The sequence below is a fragment of the Heterocephalus glaber genome, unplaced genomic scaffold (assembly GCF_053883595.1).
Source record: "Heterocephalus glaber isolate CG9 unplaced genomic scaffold, H.glaber_assembly_v1.0 deba00000071, whole genome shotgun sequence".
Classification (NCBI taxonomy): domain Eukaryota; kingdom Metazoa; phylum Chordata; class Mammalia; order Rodentia; family Bathyergidae; genus Heterocephalus; species Heterocephalus glaber.
Genome location: NW_028258137.1, coordinates 6739900 through 6755428, shown reverse-complemented (window position 1 = coordinate 6755428; position 15529 = coordinate 6739900). Strand labels below are relative to the sequence as shown.

Here is a 15529-nt window from a genome sequence, read left to right as displayed (position 1 = left end):
TGAAACATGGTATTTTGGCCTGAAACGGCTGAAAGAAAGAACAAATCTTTCACAAACAAGGAAGCAGGAGCCACCATCTTGCTGCTGGCAGCCATTTTACAACCTTGAGAGTACCAGGTGCCACTCTCAGAAAAGCAGGAAGGAAGGACAAAAGGAACCCGTATCTTTTTTTTCCACTTAAATTCTTTTATTGGTACATTTTAGGTATACAATACGTATACATTTATTATTGGGTGCTTGTACCTGTACATGATGTTTCTTCGTTCTTATTTTTTCCCCATTAACTGTGCGCCCTTCACCCCCTCCACCCTTCCCTATTTACATAGACTTCATTTCCATTTTCTTTTTCTTTTCCCATAATTTTTCCTTTCCCTTCTTTCCTTTCCCCTTCCTCTCCCACTTCCCCTACCCTTTTGGACCTTTTCTTCCTATTTTGAATTATCAATTATTCATTGTAATTGTTTTAATCCTTATTTACGCTTTTAGTTTCTTACACTAGAGAAACTATTCAGTATTTACACGTGTGTCCTATTTATTTCATTTAAGAGTATTGGCTCAGTATGCATCCATTTAGCTATAAATGTCTCTAGTTTCTCATTCGTTATGGCTGAGTAGTACTCCATTTTATTTTTTAAAAACCACATCTTCTTTATCCAGTTTCCAGTTGATGGGCACTTGGGCTGTTTCCAAGCTTTAGCTATTACGAACTGTGCCGCTATAAACATGGGTACACATATATTGCTGTGGTATGATTCTTTTAATTCTTTTGGGAAGATACCCAGCAGGGGAATAGCTGGGTCAAATGGGACCTTTAGTCCTAGTTCTCTGAGGTATCTCCATACTGATTTCCACAGTGGCTGCACCAGTCTGCACTCCCACCAACAATGGAGAAGGGTTCCTTTCTCCCCACAGCCCCGCCATCATTTGTTATTGGTTGATCTCCTGATAGCACCCATTCTTTCTGGGGTGAGATGGAATCTCAGTGTTGTTTTCATCTGCATCTCTCAAATGACCAGTGATGTTGAACATTTTTTCATACGTTTATTTACCATTTCTACTTCTTTGTCTGAGAAAGGTCTATTCATTTCAGATGCCCATTTTTGAATTGGGTCTTTGAATTTGGGGGGTCTGATTTTTTTCAGTTCTTTATATATTCTAGATAGTAGTCCTTTGTCTGAGGTACAGCTGCTAAAAATTTTTCCCACATTGTGGGTTGTCTCTCAGCTCTGTTGGTGGTTTCTCTTGCAGTGCAGAAGCTTTTTAATAAGATGAGATCCCAGTTGTTGATTCTTTGTGCTAGTTCCCATGCTACTGAGGTTTTGTTCATAACGTCTTTAAGGAACCTGTATCTTTGATGATACCACTATTTGCTAAAACAACCAATCCTAGACTGCACCCTAACTCTTAACAGTTGTAAGAGAATAAATGTTCCCATTGCTTAACATAGTTTGGGATTTCGCAACTTACTCTCAAAAGCATTCTAAAAACTATATAACTCAATTTTTAACTTTTAACCACTATGACAGCCAAATAAGACTTGCCAGAGGGCAAGATAAAACCATTGAACACTTGAAATGTGAAATAGTCTATAAGTGTAAAATACAGAATTTAAAAGACAGTGTAAAAAATATAAAGTATCTCACTATTATATTTTTATATTGGTTATATCTTGAAAGAGCAATATTTTGGGTATGTTATGTTAAAATATATTCATAAAGTTAATTTCATCTGTTTATTTTTATCTTTACTTTTTTAATTTGACTACTGAAAACTTTTAAATTACATATATATTCACATTGTATTTCTATCAGACAGCATGGATCTAGTTATTGTACTTCTTCCAATTAGCCCAAGGACATTAGGTCACACAAAACTATTTACTCATTTTTCACTTACTATTGACAAAAATCTCTGAACTTTCCTTAACGTTTCTTCTACTAAATCATTTTCTCTATTCTATTTTTTGCAGTTATTTTCTCAGCTGAAGGGAAGAAATTTATATTGATCCTAATTATAGTTTATCTTAAGTCCACTACTATAACCCAATAGGTCACCAGAGGAAATCTGCAGTGACAATTTGGGTCATCACATGATGGGGAGGGGATATTACTGCATTTATTGGGCAGGGTCTTTAGATATGTCATAGTGTCTCATTTCCCCTTTCCATATGCCATTCCTACAGATAAAAATATATGTGTATATAATAACTACCCTAAATCCAATTATATTTTGTTATAAATATAGGTATTTTTTGCAGGTGTTAATATAAATGAATTATGTTAATATAAAGGAAAGGAAAGATAGAGTTTGTTTTCTTCAGAAATTTAGAATAAGTTAATCACCATTTTAGAAAATCACATTATTTACCTCAACATCACTACTGGTATTTGAGTCACCAGAGTAATTCAACTACATTGGTTTACACTGAACAGGTCTAGAAAGGTAATTTTACACATGTGCACTAACAAACTTTTTAAACCCTTATTTCAAAATGTCAAATTAAAGAAAAAGTGTCACCAATATTCAGTTGAAGATTTCTTATTTATTGTAAGTTCAAACTACTTCATTGTATCAGAGTCAATTCTCATATAACATAATATATGCATGTCTAAAAAACATCACTGCAATTTGCAAAATCACACAATAAAAACCACAGGGCTTGTGAGGAAATGGAATTAGGGGCACAACACTCAAAAATGTTGATGTCACACACACACACACACACACAAGAACCTATTAAAATCAGTTGCATGGTTTTACACATGTTGGATGGTGAAGTATGGTTAAGTATCCAACCTTTACAGATCCATCACACTTTACCTTGCAAAAGAGTGGAAGAATGTGTGTGTATATCGAACAAGGGAAAACTGCAGCTTGTGAATTACTGTCAAGGAGGGAAGCAGAGCTGTCTGAATCTCTGAATCGGAAGGAAGCAAAGTTAGAACACTAGGTGTGGATGGATGTGGCTCATCACATACAAAGAACATGAAGTACAGTGGGCCCTTGACTTACAAATTCAATTCATTCCCAAAGGCTGGTTATAACTCAAGTTGGTCAATTCCCTTCAACATCTCTCTCTTATATAATGTTAGGCCACACTTTCTTCCAGGTCAGTCTCAGTGTCCTTAGAGACACACTGGACCAAGATTTCTCGATGAAACCCACACAGGAAAGGATGCTTTAATGTTCCTTCCAGAACTCTTTAAGGGTTAAATCTGTATCTGCGACCATTTGGAAGCATTTGGGTTGTAACTCAAGACTTTGGTCATAAGTTAAAACTAAAATTCCGGTCGAAACCCAAGTTGTTCGTATGTCAGGCCAGTCATAACTCAAGAGTCCACCGTAACTGGTAGATGTGTAAGTTGTGTACAAGTGAAGTTTTGTGTGTTCTCTGGGCTGAGCTCAGCTGGGTGCCATTTTCTGAGTTCACCTTATGTTTCTCAGGCATGAAATGATGCATAGTCAAACACAAATGCTCGAATTGTTTCCTAATATATCAATTGTGCTTGGAACAAATTTGCATTTTCAACAGTATTAAAGCAAACGTGATGATACTTCATTATGCCTTCTAGTATAATTTTATTTTTAAATACCTTTGATTTCTCCTTTATATTACATTCAAAACATTACGTTAGTGTTTGGAAATTACTTATATTATAATATTATATATTATCTTATTATAGTATCTGTGACATTCATTTCACAATAGTAAAAGTGGCATTACAAGTATTACAAAACATCTAAAGAGGGTGTTGGATCTGCAAGGGTTAAGAAACTGTGCTCTAACCTTTTGGGAAATTGTTGAAAAATTATCTTGCTGTGCATTTGTTGTTCTTCTTTAGTGTGTTTAATCTACAGGTTTGATGAATGTGTGTCCCACCATGTCACTCAAATAATTGAATTTTTCCAGGACAACACTGAAGAAAGAGTTCTATTCATGCCACTACATTTCAATTAACCAGTCCTTGGACAACCACTCAGTCATAAAACTGTTTAACCTTTCGTATCTGTCCATTCTGCCCAAGAAACCCTGCTCAGAGCCTTCCTGGGGCTGAGCCAGACCACACTGCCTGCCACAGTCGCATAAACTTCCGGTCCAAAGTTCTTGCCAAAGAGAAGAGCTCATGCTGTTGACCTTTTCTGGAAATGCCCAGACCTGCCAATGTTTCTCTTAGAAAATGGTGCCTGAATGGCACCAGAAGCCAGTGTTCTGCGGTCTGACCAGCACAAGAAATGTCAACAGATGAATATAGCACCTATTTTGGTTAGGGTTTTTGTTTTTACAAATAGAGACATTTTCAGAAGGAAAGTAAGTCACAGGCTACAGCAATGATTCCAAAATCCAATCACCTAAGGAACATTTTAAAATACACATTCTCAGGCCCATGCCAGAGGCACTGGGGCAGACTTTCTGGAAGAGGATCCTGGAGATTAATATTAAAAATTATTTTTTGCAGGGGTTTCTGCTGTAGAGCACTCATGCTTGAAAGTAAGCATCAATCATCAGCTACTCCAAGTAAGTAGCTAGAGAATACTTACAAACTGCTGGGCTTCATAGGGGACTGGGCTTCAAAATCTTGGGTTTTGAACTCTGAAGATACAGACTAATACAAAGTGACTATTACTGTACAAGAGTCACTATGAAAGTGTCTTTCTCAACCCTTTTTCATTATTGCCACCGTAAAATAAAGCATTGTGATATATTCTTCCTAATCTCCCACTATGAAACTGTATATACTGCCTATCTATTTATGTACTGCATGTATATTTGTGTTGTATACTTCTGTCTCCTAAGAACTAATTTTCTCCCCTCAGGATGAAATTGCCCCATTGAGGACGCATGTGATAGAGGTCTAGGGAAAGGATGGCAGGGGCACAGAGAAGAGAGCAACTAACTCCCTATGACAGTCAAGGAGGGATGAGGAGTTGGCATTTGAGCTGGGTTTTGTAGGATGTGTAAGAGTTTGCCACATGAGAAAAGGGAGGAAAATGGTCCTAGGAGGAACAGCCTCCAGACATTTGCAAAGCACGATAAACTCTGAGACCCACACATCTGTACAAGGAGTCTGGCATTTAAAACAGGAATTTGAGTATAATTCTACTTACAGAATGTCTCTTAGGAGGCATCAAATCCTGGAATCCTTTGTGAGTTTGGGGATGCTTAGGGAGCAGAAACTGGAAGAACCTGAGTTAGTAAAGACAGGCATTTGGTTGCTTTAATTTCAGCCTATGTCTTAGATAGAAAGACTCATGAGTAATAAATAATAGAGGACACTTTGGGCATAGTTCATCCACCACACTCCCAGACACATTTCGAATACCATTCAAAGCAAGTTGTGAAAGCTCTGATTAATATACACCACAGAGCTCTCCATGTATACTCTCAAGGGTAAAAATACTGCTGAAAAGCCAGTTCTTTTAAAAGCTGAGCCTCTAACACCACCTTGTGAATGATAATAAATGGCAGGCTAAGCCACAAGGCAGCCTAGACCTGCATCTGAGTCTGTGAGTTTTACCCACAGGCACAAGTGTGTGCTGGCTCTTGGACCAAGAGACCAGGACGGTCTTCCATCGAGCTAAGACTTCCTATGAGACACCTGCTATTTCCCAACTCCAGCTCGCTCAGAAATAGCAGCTCGAGCTCTCAAGGGTCTTTCCCTTTGTTTTTCTTTATTTTTCTTCTTAGTTCCCATTCAAGCAACTGTAGGAATGTCCATCTATTTGCTCCTAAAATAATATGGCTATTATTTTTCCTAAGGTCAGAGTTGTTTAGTTTTTTGACAACTTAAAACCTTGACGACTATTTAGGGAATAAGAGGTCTAGAAAAGGGACAAAAAAAATTGTAATGAGAGAAAAAGCAACACTCTGCCATCTGCACCCCACCGACACAGATATTTTATGTAAAGATGGAGAATCGGGGTTCAGGTGAAGATTTCCTTCCTGGTTGGTAGAGGACTCCCTTCTCAATACATCCTCACAGAAGAGGTCTTTGGTGGCAAACTTCCTATAAAGATATCAGTCCCACTGGATTAAAGCCCTACCCTTAGGACCTCATTTAATGTAATTACTTCCTGAAAGGCACTGTCTCCAAATACAGTCACACTGGGGTGGGCTTCAACAAATGGACTGGTAGGAACTGGGTGTACAATTCAGTCCATAATAAGCAGAAAACTAAACTGAATATGTATGTTGTTGATTCCTTCATTTGCAAATATTTTGGAGAAACAGCTGAGTGCCTGCTGCTGTGTTAGTTGATGGAAATGTAACGGTGCCCAAGAGGGACTGAGTCCCTTCCGTGGATTTTTGGAGCTTTTCATCCACTAAGAGCAACAAGCATTAAGCACAAAACTACATAACTAATTTCAAATGTGATGATGATAGGAAGAATTAAATGGTCTTACACAAATGCACCAAACATAACTTTATATGCAAAGCAAGATGCTTGGTGCTATGCAGGATAGGACAACAAATAATTCATATTACAGATGAGCAAAAGAAAGCAAAAATCACTACTCACAAAAGAAATACAATCGTGTTTGTCTCCTACAATTTATTACAATTGGAACTCCATCCATTTGAAGGAGTACTGTCTATGAAATAAATCAGGTTTATTTATTTCTTAATGGTCACCATGGGCCCAAAAACAATTACACACGGATATTGCAGTATTGTTTGCAGAAGAAAAAAGCAATAATCCCAAGTGCCCATCTAAAGGGGATTTGTTACATGCATAGAACACTTCTATGCAGAATTCAAAATAGGAGCTGAGGGCTGTGTATACTCATAAGAAGATGTGTAATATTTTGATATTATTTGGATGAAGTTCAAAATGTCATGGAGAGTTTGCTTCCGTGAAATTTAGGGAGCCATGCAGACTCAAGTAGACTTGCACATACACAAACTCTCTCAGGAAAGACACAACTGTGAGGACAGAGGTTGCCTCCAGAGGAGGTAAAGGTCAGGAATAGCAAAGAGACATGTTTTCCATTATAATTACTGTTCCGCTCATGGAAATTTGCCACATCTACTTAGAGAAGAACAATTTCAAACAGTGTGTATGAAGAAAAGCCATGTTAACCCTGTTAACTGACAACAGAAAGGGTCCATGTCGTAATCACTATCCCAAGTGTTTGCTTAACAGAGAATGTGTAGCAATAAGGAAAGTGGAACTAGATGTTTAGGGACAAAGGTTTGAATATCAGTGGGGGAAGCTGGGAATTAGGGGTAAAAAGCAGGGTGAAAGAGTCATGATCAGCAGACAAAGGCATGTGAGCTGTTGGTCACACGACTTGGCAGGGGACCCTTTGATGGGAAACAATGTCTGGTGGTCTAAGACGCTTCACTCAATAAAAGTGATTCACATAGTGAGAAAAGTGTTCCCTTTTCAGATCTTGTTTTTATTCCTCTGGTATAATCAAAATTGTCTCCGTCTGGCACATATGTGTTTTAAGACCTCTGAAGACCTTCCTGGCATTAAAACTCTGCAACATCGATTTCATTGTATTCCTTTTCATGCATACCCTTCTTAGGGTAAATGACTCTGATTTCCCGCTGATGGTTGTGAAACACATCTTTTAAAACAATTTTAATTTTTAAATATAAGCCATATGAAATGACACTTTTAAGTATCACAAGGAGGTGCAGGGAGGAGGCGAAATTTGCTAATGTAGTGCCCAAAGGATGGGGATTCAGGAAGAGGTGGCTTGCAGGAAGAACTCTTCCCTGGCTGCAGAAGGAAAGCTACACAAATTGAGAGTTGTGCTTCTCATGGGTTTACACTTCTACTCCACAAATAAGGAAGAACTGAATAAAAATGAGGCAAGTTTTTCACGTGGCTGCAGCTTCGTTCTCATTGCCAGTTGTGTTGAACAATAGCATCATTTGTTCCTCAGAGCTGATTCTTTGGATGACTAAGCCTACTTAGGACCAAACACAGGCGCAAACTCTGAAGGCCTAATTAAAAGTGTGGTTCTTGCCCCCATACACAACACTGACCCTTCTGTTAGCATCGCAGGAGGCAAGAAACGCCTCACCTGAAACCACATTTCTTCCTTTCTCTCTCACCAGTTCCTCTACCTTTTCATTAGCTAACCCTAATGACAACACTTCGTTACTAACACCTCTGCCAATCTCAACGAACAAAAGTTATGCAGTCAACAACTGCATTCCATGCCTTTCCAGAAAAAGTAAAAACTTGTTCTTGTAGTCATTGGAACGCATCCTTGTTAAGTCGACCCCCGTGCTTTCTGGTTTGGGTTCTCCCTCTCTCTACTCATCTGCCTGTAATAGCTACACTTGTTTGAGGAAGGAAACTACTGCCAATGCCCTTCTCTAAAATTAACCATGCACTGTGCTTTTTCTTCCCATTTGTGGGAAGGAGTTTGAGATAGGAGGAAAAGCTTGGTCATTGTGTTAAAATCTACGTCTGCCCTTTACCAACAGAAAGACAGAATCGGCCACCTGGGCTCACACCTGGGAGTGAATTGTGACTGAGGGTGCAAGCAATCTATGGTTTTCTTTCCAAATAAACGAGAAAGGACAGAGACTGTGCCTAGCCAGTGCCTGGCGGGCTTGTGCATCTGACATCAAGAAAAGTGTAATTTGGGGTTTTTTTTCTTTCTCTCATGGTCAGCAGTCACTTCACCCAACATTTCATATGTTCAATTAATTAAAAGAAACATACCTTATCCTGTGATTGATTTTCAAACTCATTTATTACTCATTTCTCTGTGGTTTAATTTAATTAAATTGAGCAGCATATCAAATATTGATTTTAATAAAATCTTGATTAAGATTCAAGCAATTATCAAACACAATTTTTCATACCACTCCTGCATTTCAATGGAACCAACCTCAAAAACCAATTTGCTTTTAAAATAAAGACGTGCTTGTAGATATCTACCCAAGGAGATTTTCAGAAATAAAGAAAACATGGCCTCCCAATTTTTTTATTAGCAAAGATAAGCAGTACGTTCTAACCAGGTTTTAAAAACTTATTCTAGTTAATTACCTCATAGATAAAGGAATAAAGCAAAAAAGAGAAATCAATTCCTTTGTTAAGCGTTAATTTGGCACCTACTACATACACAAACTGTTCTGTCTGACACAAGTAAAGAACTAACGATAGTCTGTTTTTATGGGTGCCACATGTGAAACGCTTTAACTTTATTAAATACTAACCAGAGAAGTACATGTATTCTGATCTTTGAAACGGCTCTGTTGTGTAATTTATGTGTATAGGCTCATTCTTAGGAGACTGCCATGTAAATGTGACAGTATAAATTATCAATAGTATCGTATTATCAATTAACCATAAGGATAAGACGTAATAAGTTAAATATTTGGTTTGAGAGTTAAGTGCTAGCAAGTTTCCAGCCGATAGCTGTTGCACCAGCACCACCTAGAGGATTCGGGGGAGCAACACAGGCTATTTCCTCAATTTGCCCTCCAGGCTAGCAGGAGGGAGCTACAGCATTTCCAAGTCATGGATTAAGTAAAGCATTTTAATTTTATCCAGATCATCTGGTTTCTTCTTAAATCTTGAAATGTTTTTAACTGAATAACCTTAAAGTCACAACGTGTTTGAGCGGAGGAGCTCAATTCTCCTGGAGGAGGCAGTAAACCTGGGTATTGCACTGGAGTCTCCCGGTCCTGGGCCACCATGACACGAGACACAGCTGCCCTCCGACACACACACACCCTCATTTCGTCCTGATCAGACACATGAGCACCTAGGCAGGCTGGACACTGGCAACTTCGAAGTCATGTTCCTGAGCTCTGCCGCCCAACATGGATTTAGAGGCATTGAGAAGAAATGGCCTTTTCATTGTCAACTTGTTTACACCAGCAGATCCACTTACTAATTCCCTTCTGCTGGCCAAAGCTAAATCAATGTCCAAGGGTGGGGTTGAAGAAATGACAAAACATTTCTGGTTATTTATAGCTTTCATTTTTCTTCCATTATTTTTTGCAAGTTTTCTCCATCTGGAAACTTCCTTGGAGGCATATTAAATGGGTTAAAATGTAGACAATAGAATAAGTCAGCTTTTCATAGGGACTGGCACTCTCCCTGTGTTATTTGGATTCAGAATTTCAGCCGACTTTGCTGACAGCAGCTTCACAGAGGAATGGCAAAAATGCACTCTGCGCTTGTAGGCTGGGGCCAATGAGGTACAAAAACGGTCTTGATTTTATTGCCACTGGGGGGCGCTGTCTGCCTCAAGGAACGGAGACGGACATTTTGCCAGTCAAAGCATTACGTAGACTGCCTTGCCCATAGAAGTCAGGGTTCCTGTCTGAGCACACTAAGAAAGGGAAGGCAGCAGCTCAATGCATGGAGACGCTCTAAATGTCAAGTAATGTACATGGGCCCAGTTTACCAAAGCAGTATTATATTTTGCCTAGAGAAACTTTTTCCCTATTCTGTATGCTAAAGCCATAAGTAAAGTGACTTTAGTCCTTTGAAACATCACAATTTCTTGCACATACTTTTCCCTCTGCCCACCCCCATACTCACCTGCTAGTGTGTATTTATTTGGGGGCCTCAGATTAGAAACCACTAATGCCAGGAACCCTTCCAGGATACCCTCACATTGGGTTAGCTGGCGCCCTTCTGTGCTCCATTGTTGGAAACCTGATGTGAAGTTTTGTAATAACTTGTTTCTTAATCATATCCCCCACTAGGGAGAAAGCCCATGAAAGCAGGGGCTTTTTCTATCTTGTATTCGTGGCATCCAACAGATCTACCTCAACCACCCCATCAACACCATTGACAGCAAGGTTGTCCTGGGAGGGGTCCTAGCTGGGTTTGTCCTGGGAGGGGCTCAGACATTCCTTAATGGCCTCCATTTCTAAACATGTGCCTTGGTACCCACCATGTGCTTCCCACTCATACCTTGTTCTCCAAGTCCCCCAGGTGGTTAAAAGAAGTCCTCATGACTCAGCAAGGCAAGCTGTGTCTTGAGAGTCGAGGTTCATGGGAATTCTGCTTGGCGATGTCTTCACCATCCCCAGGCTCTCGCTGTAGGATCCACGTACACCACCTCCCAACTCCTGAGTCAGCTGCAAGGGAGCCTGGCATGCTATGATGAAGCAGTACTCTCCCTAGGAGAAGAGACACCTTCCTTTGGCCACAAAGTCCTTACAGTTGACATAGTAGCACAAAGAGAAGAAAAGGCAGCTCAGCTTTGTGACCAGCTACTGACTGTGGCCATGGAAGGACTGTGATATTTTGGGACTAGAATACCACAGGACCATCCAGATAAGTTTAAGGTATACAGTAGGCGCTCAAATGGAGAAGTAGAGAAAATACAGAGTGAAATGAGCCACTCCAGGTCCTCCGCCTGTCATTTGACTTCTGTGCCTCAGAAACAACAACCGCAAGACAGAACTAAGCCTGATGAGCTCAGAGAATCATTGTAAGGGCAACTGAGTCAGAGCATGTGAAAGTGCTGGAAAACTATGCTCAGCTAACAAAAAATTAGATTATTAAGTGTAAATAGAAGCCTGCCCCGCCATCCAATAGCTAATATCTAGTTTTTAAAGGTCTGCCTCCATCTTGACAAATGTTTAAGTAGGAAATAAAATTTCCAGCAAAATCAGCTTAGCATCTACTAAGTCACAGTCGGTAGATACCGAGTGTGAGAACCAGGGAGAGAACACTTGGAGTACAGTGCAGTTCTGTTTTGTTGTTCGCATAATTGTGTAGATGAAAACATACATGCAGAGTAGGATAAGTATTGTTCCCACCAACTCTCTTAAAAGAGGATCATAATTTGTAATAATTCACAAAAACATTTTTAATATACTGGAAATTGGAAAAAAACGGAATATGAATTTCCAAAACTGACAAGACAAGCCAGATTCAAATGGCACATTCAACCCTGGGAAAGAAAGTTCAAAGAAAACCTCACAGAATGAAATGTCAGTACCAGAGACCCAACTTCTCTGCACCCTTGTCCACATTTGGTATTGTCACTCTATTTTATTTCAGCTATTCTGATGTGTGTGTGGTGATAGGTGAGTGGTGACAGCTCACCTGATTTGCACTTCTCTAGGGGCTAATGATGTTGAGTATCACTTTTATGAGCTTATTTACCTTCTCTATGTCCTTGTTCTGGAACAATGTGGTACCAACGTATGAGGACTGACCCCAAGGAGGTGTTAGACTGAAGAAAGAGCCAGGATTGCATGTGGGGCCGTTTATTAAGGACTTACTGACAGAGGCATGGATCTGGGTGGCAAGTCCACCAGATCCTGATTTGGGTCAGAGGAAGAGGGTTAGGACAAAATTACTTCATCAAGCCAGAATGTATCTGATTTATCTTCAGCTAATATCAAGGACATCAGGCGCTGATGATGTCAGTCTGGTCATAAAGCCCCACATACCACTCTAATGGTTTTATTTATTTATAGTATGCTGGGAAACCAAATGGAGAAAATAGGCCAGGATTATTCAGGGACCAGCTTGGCAGCTATGATTCAATATGGCCACATCCTGTCAAGCTAGTCCACACAACCTCCTCAGTGATTGTCTCTTTCTGTCTTTTGCCCACTTTCTAACTGGATCATTGCATTTCTTACTGTTTCGAGAGCTCTTTAATTATTCAAAACAGCGGTCTTTTGTCACATACATGATGTGCAAATGTTTGCTCCAGGTCTGTGACTTGCCATTCATTCTTTTAAAAGGGTCTCTTGAAGAGCAAAGTTTTAACTTGATGAGGTCTCATTGATCAATTTTTCGTGTCATGGGTTGTCTATTTGGTGCCAAATCTAAGAACTCTTTACCTAGCCCTATAGCATAAAGATCTTTTCTTACTTTTTCTTAAAATTTTCATTTTACTTTGTATATCTTAAGTCTGTTATACATTTTTAATTAATCTGCAAATAAAATGTGAGCCTTAAGTCAAGCATTTTATTTTTATCTCTTTGTCTGTGGATGTGAATTTCTCTAGCACCATTTATTACAAGTCTGAACTCTTCTATTGAATGCCTTTGCACTTTTAGCAAAAAACACTTGGGTATATTTGTACAGGTCTATTTCAAAGTTCTCTGTCACACAGACCCATGTGTTTGTCCTCCTACCAATACCACACAATCTTGATCATTGTAGCCATATAATGGGTCTTGAAATTGAGTAAATTGATTCCTCTCACTTTCTTGTTATTTTTCAAAATTGTTTTAACTATTCAAGATCCATTGTATTTTCATATAACTACTAAAATAATCTCTATATCTACAAAATATCTTGCTGTGATATGACAAGAATTGTGGTAAGACTTGACCAATGGTATTATATCAAATTAAAAAGCTTCTGCACAGCTAAGAAAACAAACAACACAATGAAGTGACACCCTACAGAATGGGAGAAAATCTTTACCAGCTATTCATCTGACAGAGAATCAATATCCAGACTACACAGATAACTCAAAAACAACAACAAAAACAAATAATGTAATCAAAATGGGCAAATAACCTGAATAAACCCTTCTCAAAGAAGTATGGATGTCCCAAAAATATATGAAAAATGCTCAACATCTTTACACATCAGAGAAATGAAAATTAAAACTACACTAAGCTTGCATGACACCCCAGTTGGAATGGCTATTATATAAAAAAAAAAAAATACCGGCAGAGATATAGCAAAAAAAAAAAAAAAGCTTATACACAGTTGGTGGGAAAGTAAGTTAACACAGTCACTATAGAAAACAATACAGACGTTCCTCAAAAAGCCAAAAATAGAACTACTATATAATCTAGCTGTACCACTTCTAAGTACATACCCAAAACAAATGAAGTCAGAATACTATAGAGATATCCACATACCCATATTAATTGCAGCACTATTCAGGATAAGCAAGACATAGAGTCAGCCTAGGTACTTGTCAATGGATGAGTGGATAAAGAAAATATATTTACACAATTGAGCTATAAAGAAGAATGAATATTGCCATTTGCAGGAAAATGGATGGAAGTGGAGGACATAATGTTAAGCAAAATAAGTCGGCCACAGGAAGGACCAGTATTGTATGTTTTCCAAACATGTGGAAATTTTAAGAAAAAGAACAACCTGAAAGTAGAGGGACTACTAGGGACTGGGAAGGGGGACAAAGGGAGTAAGAAGGAGATGGGGAGAGAAAAGATGCAAGGTAGAGTGGAAATGCTCACTACATGATATGTGCATTATGGAAATGTCACAGTGAAACCCATTAATTTGTATAGTTAATACATGCTAAGGAAAGATATATAAAAAAGGAAAAAAGAATTGTGCTAAACCTGTATACCAATTTGGAATGAAGAGATAATTCTTCATTGATTCACAACATTTTTATGAACAATTTGCAGTTTCAATACACAACCCTTGTATGCATTTGTTAGATTTATGACCAAGAACTTCATTTTGAGTAACTGTAAATTTTAGTATATTTTTAACATTTGGTACCCATGGGTTCATTGATGGTATATAAAAATACCATTGCTTTGCATACATTTCTCTTGTATCTTATCCCCTTGCTGAACTCACTTATTAGTTCTAGGAGTTTTCTGTTGAGTCCTTGGCATTTTATACAAATTATGTCATCTCCAAATACGGACACTTGTATTATTTTGTTTCCAATATGTATGCCTTTTATTTCCTTTGTTGCCTTACTGCACTGGCTAAAAGTTACCATTACGTTGAATGTAGCGGTGAGAGAAGACATCCTTTTGTTGTTCTCAATTTTAAGAAGCAAGCATTCTTTAAACATTAAGCATGCTAGCTGTAGTATTTTTTTGTAGATGTTCTTTACAAATGTATAGAAATTCCCTTTTATTCTTAGTTTTTCTCATCATGAATAAATACTGGATTTTGTCAAATGTTTTTTCTGCACTGATTGATATGATATGATTTTATCTTTTTAATTACCCTATCAATATAGTTGATAACATTGGTAGTTTTTAATAAAAAAAAAACCAACCTCTAATACCTGAAATAAAACCCAGTTGGTAATGATGTATTGCTCTTTTTATATTTTGCTGAATTTTCTTACCTAGTACTTTGCTATGGATTTTGCAAGTACAATCATGAAGGATATTATCACTAGTCTCTCTGTCTCTCTGTCTCTCTCTCTCTCTCTCTCTCTCTCTCTCTCTCTCCCCGATTTGTATTGGTACTAAGGTAATGGTAATATTCTAAAACCATGGAATGAGTTGGGAAATTCACTCCTATTTTCATTGAGATTGTGTAAAATAATATTAATTCTTTAAATATTTGGTAGAATTCTTCAGTGAATTTCTAATGAATATTTCTTTTGTAGAATTTTCAAGTTATAACTTCAATTTATTTTGTTCTTGTTTACTGGGTTCTTGAAATGAGAGTTCATGTTATTAACTGAAGAGTTTTATCTTTTCTAATCTTATCATTTGGTGCTATTAATTTCCTTCTCACAACTTTTAGCTATGTTCTACAACTTTAATTTATTGTATTTTCATTTTCTTTCATTGTATCTTTTCTCTTGAGACCTCTTCTTTGACCCATGGGTTATTTAGAAA

General features: G+C 38.1%; 1 protein-coding gene across 5 annotated transcripts in view; it reads right to left on the bottom strand.

Annotated features, from left to right (window-relative positions):
* The window catches only part of LOC147830596 (uncharacterized), a 423672-nt gene that overhangs the window by 397884 nt on the left and 10259 nt on the right, over nucleotides 1–15529 (bottom strand). For all 5 annotated transcript variants that reach the window (XR_015448407.1, XR_015448414.1, XR_015448404.1 and 2 more), the window contains exon 2: nucleotides 10896–11104. The gene's annotated coding sequence lies outside the window, so the exon portion shown is untranslated. The remainder of the gene's footprint in view (nucleotides 1–10895; nucleotides 11105–15529) is intronic.